General features: G+C 44.2%; 1 protein-coding gene across 2 annotated transcripts in view; it reads left to right on the top strand.

The window, feature by feature from the left end:
- Positions 1 to 6,177: 6,177 nt before the first annotated feature.
- Positions 6,178 to 11,666, top strand: part of COL14A1 (collagen type XIV alpha 1 chain) — a 191,832-nt gene continuing 186,343 nt past the window's right edge. For both annotated transcript variants that reach the window (XM_040432003.1, XM_040432000.1), the window contains exon 1: positions 6,178 to 6,365. The gene's annotated coding sequence lies outside the window, so the exon portion shown is untranslated. The remainder of the gene's footprint in view (positions 6,366 to 11,666) is intronic.

The following is an 11,666-nucleotide window of genomic DNA, read 5'->3' as shown; positions in this document are numbered from 1 at the left end:
TTTGAGATCTCGGAGTAGGCAGCAACAGCGGGGACCTCCTTCCTTGGGCTGAACTTGGTACTGTCGTCAGACCGCTGGAAGGTGGCCATTGGTACCTCCTCCTCCTCAAACAATGTCAAGAATGGCTGTGCATCGGTAAGGTCTGGGAATGGGTGGGAAAATAATTCCTCTGACTCGAGTGGAGGGGCTATGGTAGTAGTGGTGGTGGTGCATTTGGGGGTGCACACAGCAGAGTGTGAGGAGGGTGCAGATACAGAGGATGAGGAGAGTGCAGAAGCGGAAGGCTGAGTAAGCCACTCAACCAACTCTGGTGCGCCCTTTGAAGTAATCACACGCACTTAGGCTCCCGCCTGGTGCACCTGCCCGACCCCTACCACCCCTACGGAACGGCCTGCCTCTTCCTCTGCCTGGCATTTTCAAAATGACCCTGTGCCTAAGTCCCTAGAGAAGAGCAGTATTTGTGGAAGCAGGTATATCGCAGGCCTCAATCAATATTTGGTGGAAACAGGTATATCGAACCCCTTAATCAGTATTTTGTGGAAGCAGGTATATCGCAGGACTCAATCAATATTTGGTGGAAACAGGTATATCGCACCCCTTAATCAGTATTTTGTGGAAGCAGGTATATCGCAGGCCTCAATCAATATTTAGTGGAAGCAGTGATATCAAACCCCTTAATCAGTAGTTTGTGGAAGCAGGTATATCACACCCCTCAATCAATATTTGGTAGAAACAGGTATTTTTAACCCCTTAATCAGTATTTTGTGGAAGCAGGTGTATCGCAGCCCTCAAACAGTATTTTGTGAAAGCTGGTATATCAAACCCCTTAATCAGTATTTTGTGGAAGCAGGTATATTGCAGGCCTCAATCAATATTTGGTAGAAGCAGGAATATCAAACCCCTTAATCAGTATTTTCTGGAAGCAGGTATATCGAACCCCTTAATCAGTATTTTGTGGAAGTAGGTATATCGCAGGCCTCAATTAATATTTGGTGGAAACAGGTATATCAAACCCCTTAATCAGTATTTTGTGGAAGCAGGTATATCGCAGGCCTCAATCAATATTTGGTGGAAACAGGTATATCCAACCCCTCAATCAGTATTTTGTGGAAGCAAGTATATCGCAGGCCTCAATCAATATTTGGTGGAAGTAGGTATATCAAACCCTTTAATCAGTATTTTGTGGAAGCAGGTATACCGCAGGCCTCAATCAATATTTGGTTGAAGCAGGTATACCAAACCCCTTAATCATTATTTTGTGGAAGCAGGTATATCGCACCCCTCAATCAATATTTGGTGTAAACAAGTATATCGAACCCCTTAATCAGTATTTTGTGGAAGCAGGTATATCGCACCCCTCAATCAATATTTGGTGTAAACAAGTATATCAAACCCTTTAATCAGTATTTTGTGGAAGTAGGTGTATCGCAGGCCTCAATCAATATTTGGTTGAAGCAGGTATATCAAACCCCTTAATCATTATTTTGTGGAAGCAGGTATATTGCACCCCTCAATCAATATTTGGTGTAAGCAAGTATATCGAACCCCTTAATCAGTATTTTGTGGAAGCAGGTATATCGAACCTCTTAATCAGTATTTTGTGGAAGCAGGTATATCACACCCCTCAATTATTTTTTTTGCCACAACAGTTATATCACACCACCCTGTTTATTTGGGGCAACAGGTATATCGCAGCCCTCAATCAGTATTTTGTAGAAGAAGGTATATCATACCCCTCAATCAGTTTTTTGGGGGGCAACAGTTATATCACTCCCGTTGCAATTAGTTGTTCCAATAGCGTTTGTCCCTCTATATAGCTGCGATATCGCAGCAGAACTGCACACAACTGCTGCACAATACAAATGCACTATAATACACTTTGTATGTTAGAAAGTATATTATAAGTATATCACACCCCTCAGTATATCACACCTATCGATGGCACACCTATACCAGTCCTTAAAAGGACCTTTGTGGCCCTATTAGTTAGCGTTTGGTGTCCCTAACAGCCTGTCCCTGCTCCACAAAGCAACCTCTCCCTACTACACAGAATGTAAAATGACTGCCAGATTGGGTTCTTTTATAGGGTGGGGGTGTGTCTATGTGCTGAAACATCTTAACTGGCTGTCCTGTCCCACCTGATGGATGTGTCATCGGTCAAAGTTTGGTACAATGCAAAAGAATATGGCGCCGGCGGACATCGCCATATGTTCGTATGTTCGGCAAATCGCGAACGTGCAAAGTTCGCCATGAAACGACCGCCGGGCGAACCGCAAGGCCATCTCTACAACGGCAGGCAGGGAAATCTCTCTCTTAAGCCTCATTCACACCTCCGTGTCCATGCTCAAATCCGTGAGCAGATGGTCAGTTATGCATCTATGAAGCTGAGAATATACTAAAGGAACTGCCAGCTCCGTAATGATTGCTTATTTATTGCAGGTGGTTCCTGTGTGTTGTCCGGTTTCCACCTGAAATGAGACAACCCCTTCAAGCACTTTTAGTTTATCATCAAGTGCAATGCTTAAACAGTCTAGTGCAATTATGTTTAACCTCCGGCATTCCAGCTGTGGTGAAACTACGAATCCCAGTAAGCGCTGCTCATTTCTATGGAGTTCTGAGAACAGCCAAGCAAGTGTACATCTTGGGAGTTGTAGTTTTACCACAGCTGGAGTGTTGGAGGTTAGCCATCACTGACCTAGTGTATGCTTATAAGCTCCCTCTAGTGGTGGCTGAAAGCAGACAGAATTTTATCATTTAACTGTGTTCATATAGTGGATTTGGAGCTCTGTATCAAAAAATGGGACTCTGACTTCTTTAATTATAATCAAGGGTGGACATATTGGTGGATTTTAGATTAAAATGACAGAGATCTTCAGACTTGATCATCCTTTGTAAGATCTGCTTTACATCAGGTAACTACAGGGCAAGACACAGCGTGATTTCCCACCCTGACCTCTGCTCCTCTGCCAGGAAGACTCTCCTGCAAAACGGAAACGGGGCGGATGCGTTTTGCAGCCCATTGACTTCTATTATGACGGAATGAATAACTGAATGCCTCTAAAGGCATTCCGTCATAGAACTGCATTATGGTCCGTGGTTACGGAATCCATAACGCAATTCACCTTTTACCAACAAACGAAAAGTGACCGAATTTCAAAATATGAAATTCTCTCATCTCCAGTCATCAGCATCTGATTGGTGGGGGTTCTAAACCCAGGACCCCCTACGATCAGCTGTTCAAGAAGACAATGGTGCCCTCTCCCAGTTTACCAAGCACAGTGCCGTACATTGGGGCTGAGCTGCGATACCAAGCACAGCTGCTATACAATACACGGCGCTGTGCTTGGCGAGCTGAGAGAAGGCCGCAGCGCTCAGATACTGATGACTTGTCCGGAGGATAGGTCATCAGTATAAAAATCTCAGATAACCACAGGTTTGCGGCAGATCTCACCTTTGCATTCCATGAATAAAAAAGATTTATCTAACATCATACACTTTGCTGGCACTTTATTACTCACACAGGAAACCGCGTGGAAAAAACGTGCATAATTTGCACCATGTGCAGGTAGTCTTATCTGCACGCACAGAGCCACCTGATATATTAGCAGCAGTGCATGAAATTCCTCCCCTGTGGACTGGGTGAGGGCGCATTTTACTGTTTATGAAACCTTTGAACTTCTTGCCCAGGAGGCCACATCTGTGCTGTTTAGCCCCTTGGCTTTGATGAAAGGGAAGGAGTTAATCACAGGTCTCATTGGCTACAAATGATCACCTTCCCTCCTAGTGCTGACAGAAGTGAGCACAATATGATGAGGCCTCATGCACACGACCGTATCTATTTTGCGGTCCGCAAAAAATGGATCCGCAAAAAATATGGATGACGTCCGTGTGCATTACGTATTTTGCGGTACGGAACAGCTGGCCCCTAATAGAACAGTGCTATCCTTGTCTGTAATGTGGGACCCCCTCCTATTTCAAGAACGGGGCTCAGCCGTAAATGGAGAGCATGCACAACATGAGCGATGTCTCAATTCACTGCTATGGGTCTTCCAAAAATAGTCAGCATTTGTGTATTTTTTTAAGTCCTATACCAGCGAGTGGAGGGTGACGGCACATGTGTAGTATGGTGTCTCTGGTCTTCAGATCGGAGCTGGTCCTAGAGGTGGGACCCGCAGCTATCAGACACTTATGGCATATCCCATCGATACACCATAAATGGTCCAGATGGCCAGATAACCGAGCTCAGGTCCAGGATTTCCCAGCATTAATGTTGTTTCTTTGACAGAGCCTGAAAAGAGTGATGGAGGCTCCTGGGGATTTGGCCCTTTCGTCTACCCAATAATTTAAATCACTTACATTGCAAGCAATGGAGCAATACGCCCTTAAAGGGGTCCCCTGTCAACAAAAGATCACACAGTGATCCCCAGCGATCAGCAGTAATCTGTGGAGGAATCTAGCGATTCCCCTGCAGTGCCACCACAGGAGAAATTAGGTATTACACATTAAACATTGACATCAGTGGGATGTTTACGTAATACACGGATGAGTTGGGTCCTCCAGCGCTGGCCGGGCTGGTGCTCTTGGTGGTGACGAAGGGGGCAACAAGCTGCTTTACTTTGGCAAGGGTATTTAGATGCAAACCTAAGGCGCGACTTGAATCTTTGTCCCAAGTTATGGGGATCTTAACTATAGTTATCACCTTATTCTAGATGAACAAAGCTGGGCATCTTTCCATCCCCTGGTTGAACTTAAAGGGCTTGTTTTTCCAGACTTACTATGTAACTAATATATGTAATTGTACACAGATCTCATAGGGCCCCATAGCAAAACTTAGTATGGGGCCCCTAGTATTCACTTAGTTGCCCAGTGTATCAATTATTCCCAGGCAATGTAGAACATGCACAACGCGACAGATTTCTGGCGATTTTTTTTTTTTTTTTAATCAAGTGGATGAAATTTTATTTAAATACAAATTGTAAAAAAAAAGTTGCCTGTGGCCACACTGACTTTATCTGACTTGTATGTCGGATAAAGGGGAACATATGGAAATATATGGATCTCATTCTCAACACCATATTTCTGAATGTATTTGCACCAAAAAACTGACAAAAATGTATCTGCTTCTCTTCTATTACAAAGCTAGCTGCCTGCAGACACCACTAGGGGGAGCTACAACTACAATGGAAGCTGCAATCATCTCTTTGCTTTGAGCTCCCCCTAGTGGCAGCTGCTTGAAAATGCAGTGTTTTCTGTGCCTGGTCCTCCCATCCCCTCAGTACTCATAGCAGTGGCATGGTCTGCCTCTATTGTAAGTACGCCACTGGCTCTGCTACATTTGTATCTGTGCCATGGACTCCCTTAAAGGGGTTAGCCGCCTTTTGGTTGTAGACATCCCTCCCCACGTCCAGGCCTGCAAAGGGAAGCATACTTACCCACTCCCTGCTGCTGGGTCCTGGCTTCTTCTCTCCCCTGCCTTGACTGTCTCGCTTAGGTCCCCTGCTGTCAACATCCATTTGATGCTGCTGCAGTCAATGACTGGCCACAGCAGCGACCTTCCCCTCTTGCAGAATGTGAATTGGTCATGTGATGTAAGGGAGAACGTCACCTCTGCAGCCAGTTATCGGTTGCAGCAGCGTCAAAGTGGACGTCAACAGTTGGTACTCGAGCGAGGCAGTTAAGGTAGGGGAGCAAAGAAGCCAGGACCCAGCAGCAGGGAGTGGGCAAGTACGTGTCACCTTTCAGGTCTGGGAAGGGGATGGCGGTAGTCTGCCAAAAACAACCCTAAAAGGTGGCAACCCTTTAAAAATTTTTTTTACAATATTCCACAAATGCCTTGTTAATGGGGGACTGACTGCTGGGACTCTAATTGTCAGAATGAGGTTTTATGTTCATAAAGACTAAAAAAATTTTTTTTATTGTAGAGTTTATAGTTTTTTTTTTTGCAATTTTCTGTCTACCATTGGATTTTATTTCGCATTGGGTGCATGCATGCACCTGTATACCAGCGACTGGCGCCGCGCTGTTTAGGGCTCAGTGGCACTACTCTCTGCAACTCCCATCATTTAGGGCTGGGAAGGTAATTGTGGAAGGAGGGGCGGAGGAGCAGATGTGAGGGATTAGCTGCTGGGCTTCCTTCTTTCCACCTTCTATGTTATAATTGGTCGCCCTGCTGCTGTCTTCCCTCTTCTCCACTTCTCTGTCAGATCTGGTGCTGTGGAGCACAGTGCAGCTGCGGGGAAGGACCCTCATACATCACCCCGAAGGAGGAGGCCAATGAGAACCTCAGGAAGAAGAAGCCGAACTTTACTGTCACCTTCTAGAGGACGTCACCATTCCACTGCTAATTACTACGAATGAATCTACTGGTAAGAAACCTTCCATTCTCAATAGAGAGAATAGCGCTATTGTACTGTATGTGTGCTGTCTACAGATGCAGCAGAGCTGAGCTGCTAAGTTTAAACTCATGATGATATTATGTGTTATTGGGGGTTTACATAGGACTGCTGGGTAACACCTTTTCTTTTTTTATAACATCTTAATTTAGGGAGTATGCTCAAACCATGTGGCATCCAAGTATGAAAGAATACATTCAACTCTGCTACATCTGTTTATTGCTGTTAAATGAAAGATACACTTTTCTATAATAGTGTTTGTCTAATAAACTTTGTAATGTGTTATAGTTAGAAAGATAGACCGAGAAATCCGTATGAGAAGGAAAGATAACTAGATAGTCAGGCAGATAGAGATGAGATGATGATGGACTAGATAGATTCATGGATTGGTAAAGATAGATATTAGATATGAAATAGATATTTAGATTGATAGATAATAGACTTTTTAGTAGATCTTTTTGGAGGGCTGCAACATTTTTCGTTTTTTGTGAATGTCACAGTGCCGAGGGCTCAGGCTGTATTTTCTGACAACCTGTTCTCAGGTACTTTGGACGTGCGCTGCTTCCGTACATTTGCTTGTAGATGATGGGTTTTGCAGCTGGTGTTTTCAGCAGTTGTTCTGGTCTCTGATATTCTGCATCAGATCTGATTAGAGGCTCCAGTTGGTTGCACTGGGAAGAGCACAGTATAGAGACTGGGGGGCTCCGGGCCGCACACCCGGGCACATTGTACTGTTGGCAGCTTCTTGTTCTTTTCTTCTGTTCTTACGGTTACTTCATTCCTGATCTTGTTTATGAGATGACCCAGTGCCGCACAGTATCCGCAAAATGTATGTAGTCATTAATACTGGGAGTTGTAGTTTCAAAACAGCTGGAAAGCCACAGGTTGGAGACCATTGTATGACATCTGATACTGTAGATTAAGTTATTAATAGATTCATATTATAAAAATTTATAGATTGATATAAGGTCAATTCAAATGAGCTAGATAGATATGAGAGAGAGAACTAGGAAACAGATAAATGATAGATATAGATAGATCCTAGATAGATGTTACATAGACAGAGCTAGAAAAGAGGTAGATGGATAGTTATGAGATGATAGGTAGTTGATAGAAGATAGGCATAAAGATATAGAGATAGATATATGATGCATAGATAGATACTGTATGAGATAGATAGATAGATAGATGGATAGATATGAGATAGATGGATATATATATGATACATAGATACTGTGTGAGATAGATAGATAATAGATATCCACTCTAAGCAATCTTAGGAATGTGTATGGAGTCCATGTAGCTCTATACTATGGAGTTTGGTGCCTCTGTATGACACTGTATCACTGAGTTAGGCTACTTTCACACTAGTGTTAAAGTTTTCCGGTATTGAGATCCGTCCTAGGGTCTCAATACCGGAAAAAAAAACGCTTCCGTTTTGTCCCCATTCATTGTCCATAGGGACAAAACTGAACTGAACAGAACAGAATGCTCCAAAATACAATCCGTTCCATTTAGTTTAGTTTCCAGACCGGAGAGCAAACCGCAGCAGGCTGCTTTTTTCTCTCCGTCCCTGGGATGCAGAGAAAATCAGACCCCCAATGCAAATCAATGGGGACGGATCCGTTTTCTCTGACACAATAGAATACAGAATTGTCCTCCATTTACTTTCAATGGAGTTCAAAACGGATCAGTTTTGGCTATGTTAAAAAAAAAAAGTTAAAGATAATACAACTGGATCTGTTCATAACGGATGCAGACGGTTGTATTATCAGTAACGGAAGCGTTTTTGCTGAACCCTGCCGGATCCAGTAATAACGCTAGTGTGAAAGTCGCCTTATTCCCTCCCTAGGAGCGATGCCTCCGGCGGAGAATGCCTCCGTAGTGAGATATCTGATGGAGCACGCCAGTCATTCTTTCTCTTTTTGATTCCATATGAAATCTGACCCGCAGGTGCAGTACTGAGTCCAGGGTGCTGTATAGTAAACGTCTGCAGGGGATTTGTTATCACTCTTTAATAGAATACTAATATTTCAGATGTAGCAGAGTTGACTTGGTAACTAAAATCTTGGTCTCCCTCATCCTGTGCCTGCAGATAGTGTGGTAAGTTTACTTGCAGCCCTATGGAAAGTCACAGATTGACTGTCATATTATGATGAGTTGAACCAAATGACAAATTCAGCCCCACTACATTTGTATGATCCTGGAAAAACAGAATGTATTTGACTTTGGGATTTACTATGGAGGGATCAGTGGAGTTTTACTGCTCCAGATGTCTCCGATCCCAAATCGAAGGTGTTTGCACTGGTTGGGCTCCTGCAAACAGTCTTATCTCCCAGGCCGGTAATGCAGCGTGGCCATTTATTCCTCTGGGGCCCACCCCAATATTTAGGGTATTTTATCTGCCCCCAATCTAGGAGGAGGGTTAGCACAGGTCAATAGGTTTTTTGCTTCAGCTGAAGAAAGAGATGAGTGTTTCCTCAAGAATTCCACTGCAAAAGGTGTTTCGCCTGAAGCCACAAATCTCAGAAGCCGCTGTCAGTGTGAGGAAGCTTCTCCACCCTGCATTCATCTCCTGCGCCCCTCACAGATCCGCGCCGAGGCCTCATCCCACCGATTAAGGGGACAGGAGTCTCTTGTGCTTGTCAGGACAAAGTCGCCATAGGACTGTGTATAGTCTGATACGGTTCAGTCCCAGATGTCTGACACATGTCAAATGACATACTTAGCTCTGCTACTTCTTCTTCTTTAGATCAGAGGACACACTCCCCAATCTTTTGTACCTTGCGAGCCACATTCAGCTTTCAGTGCTGGTCGGAAGGAACGGTCATGGGGGAGAGAACTTTTAAATGTCCAGAAACAAAAAACACAGGACTCCGGTGGTGAGCCACACAGCAGGGGCGTCCGCCACATGTGGTTCCTAAACTATTGGTTGGAGATCGCCCCAATGAGCCTTGAGATTGTAAGCTCTTGTGGGCAGGGTCCTCTCCCCCTCTGTACCAGTCTGGTAATAGCTTCATGTTTATTGGATTTTTATATTATTTATGTGTAACCCCCTCCTGAAGTCCATGGAATTAGGGGGCATTTAAATAAATAATAATAATAGTGAGACACCAATGACCACTTCATTCTAGTTATAATAACACATTTTTATTTTATAAGACAAAGCACAGAAATTGGTCAACATGACCTTTCACCGACATCTCATTAAGGCCTCCTGCACACGACCGTTGTTGTGTTCCGTTCCGCAAAACGGGGTTCCGTTGTTCCGTGATCCGTTTCCATTTTTGTTTCCGTGTGTCTTCCTTTATTTTTGGAGGATCACCAGACATGAAGGAAAGTAAAAAAAAGTCTAAGTAAAGCTTGCCATGCAAATGATAGGAAAAAAACGGACGCGGATGACAATCTTGTGTGCCTCCACGTTTTTTCACAGTCCCATTGACTTGAATGGGTCCGCGAACCGTTTTATAGGACAGGTTATATTTTTTTGACGGACTGGAACCACGGATCACGGACGCGGATGACAAACGGTGCATTAGCCGAGTTTTCAACTGACCCATTGAAAGTCAATGGGTCCGCAGAAAATCACGAAAAACGGAACAACGGACGCGGAATAAAACAACGGTCGTGTGCATGAGGCCTAAGAGAGGAGCTTCCCCTCATATCATATTAAATACAGAACACGTACGTAAGAACCGACTATTGTCCTTTTCACAAGATATGTCAACTAAGAGGACTCACGAACAGGGTGTGTGGGGGGGGGAGAGGGGGGGTATAGAGGAGAGGTGGGGGTTTAGCGGTGGGGGGTGTTAGTCCTGTCAGTGATAATAGATTGTGGAGATTAGCGTGAGAGGTGTGGGATATACTTGAGTACGTCTGTTAGTTATACTGTGTTTCGAACATCTGGGTCAAGGCCTCTGTGTTTCAGCCAGGGGCTCCATATGGCCTTGAATTTGTTTGGGGAATGGAGTTCCCGGTGGGCCAGCTGCTCAAAACGGTACAACTGATCCCCTCTATGTAACCAATGTGCCAATACGGGGGGGGGCTCCCTCTGTTTCCATTGACCAGCCACCAATATCCGAGCTGCACCCAGTAACGTTTGAATTAAATGTTGTTGCGCCTGTGGGGCCTGTAATTCCGTCATGAGGCCTAAGGGGCAAATCTTAGGGGAAACTGGGAGGTGGCGTTGGCACATTACAGACAGCTGATCCGGAGTCTCTGATCCTGGGGCACTGCCACCAGAATGGGGATGTAAGAGCCTCTCTCGCCTCCAACACGTTGGAAGTAGAGCATTGATTTTGGAGGGCGTATGTAGTGCCATCTTGTGAGCACCTTGTAGTAGTTTTCCTGCAATTTGACACATCAAGACATTTTTGGTGACAAAGACAAAAGTTTTATCTTCTCGTCATCTGATAATTTGATCCCTAAGTCTCTTTCCCATTTTGGAATAAAACTAAATTCGTTAAACTGAATCTTAGGTAGAAGCAGGGAGTAGAGAGTCGAGATCTTTTTTACTAGGTTCTTTTTGTTGCGCTGCTAGTTTTTCGAACATTGCATGTTCCGGGTTAGCAGATATAGTAGAGGCGAACGGCTTAATATAATGGATGAGATGCTGGAGGTGGAAAGGAGAGAGACCCCCCCAGACGCAGATTGGAAGAGAGATCTTGTATGCTGGGCAATGAACCCCGAGGGCACAAGTCCAGCAATGGAAATCGCATTTTAAAGGCCGTTGGGGGAAGGGTGTCCCTAAAGGTTTGTTGAGAGTCTAGGAGAGATGACCACTTCATTCTCCTATCTATTTATCTATCTATCTCATATCTATTTATCTATCTATCTATCTATCATCTATCTATCTCATATCTATCTTCATGTTGTTTGAATTTAATTACAAAACAAACGGCTGAGCGACCTTGAATATATACTCCATCACTTATCCTGTACTGATCCTGAGTTGCATCCTGTATTATACTCCAGAGCTGCACTCACTATTCTGCTGGTGCAGTCACTGTGTACATACATTACATTACTTATCCTGTACTGATCCTGAGTTGCATCCTGTATTATACTCCAGAGCTGCACTCACTATTCTGCTGGTGCAGTCATTGTGTACATACATTACATTACTTATCCTGTACTGATCCTGAGTTACATCCTGTATTATACTCCAGAGCTGTACTCACTATTCTGTTGGTGAAGTCACTGTGCACATACATTACATTACTTATCCTGTACTGATCCTCAGTTACATCTTGCATTACACTCCAGAGCTGCACT

This window comes from Bufo bufo, chromosome 5, assembly GCF_905171765.1.
Source record: "Bufo bufo chromosome 5, aBufBuf1.1, whole genome shotgun sequence".
Lineage (NCBI taxonomy): Eukaryota > Metazoa > Chordata > Amphibia > Anura > Bufonidae > Bufo > Bufo bufo.
Note: the sequence above shows the minus strand (reverse complement) of the source record. Positions and strands in the feature narration are given on the sequence as shown.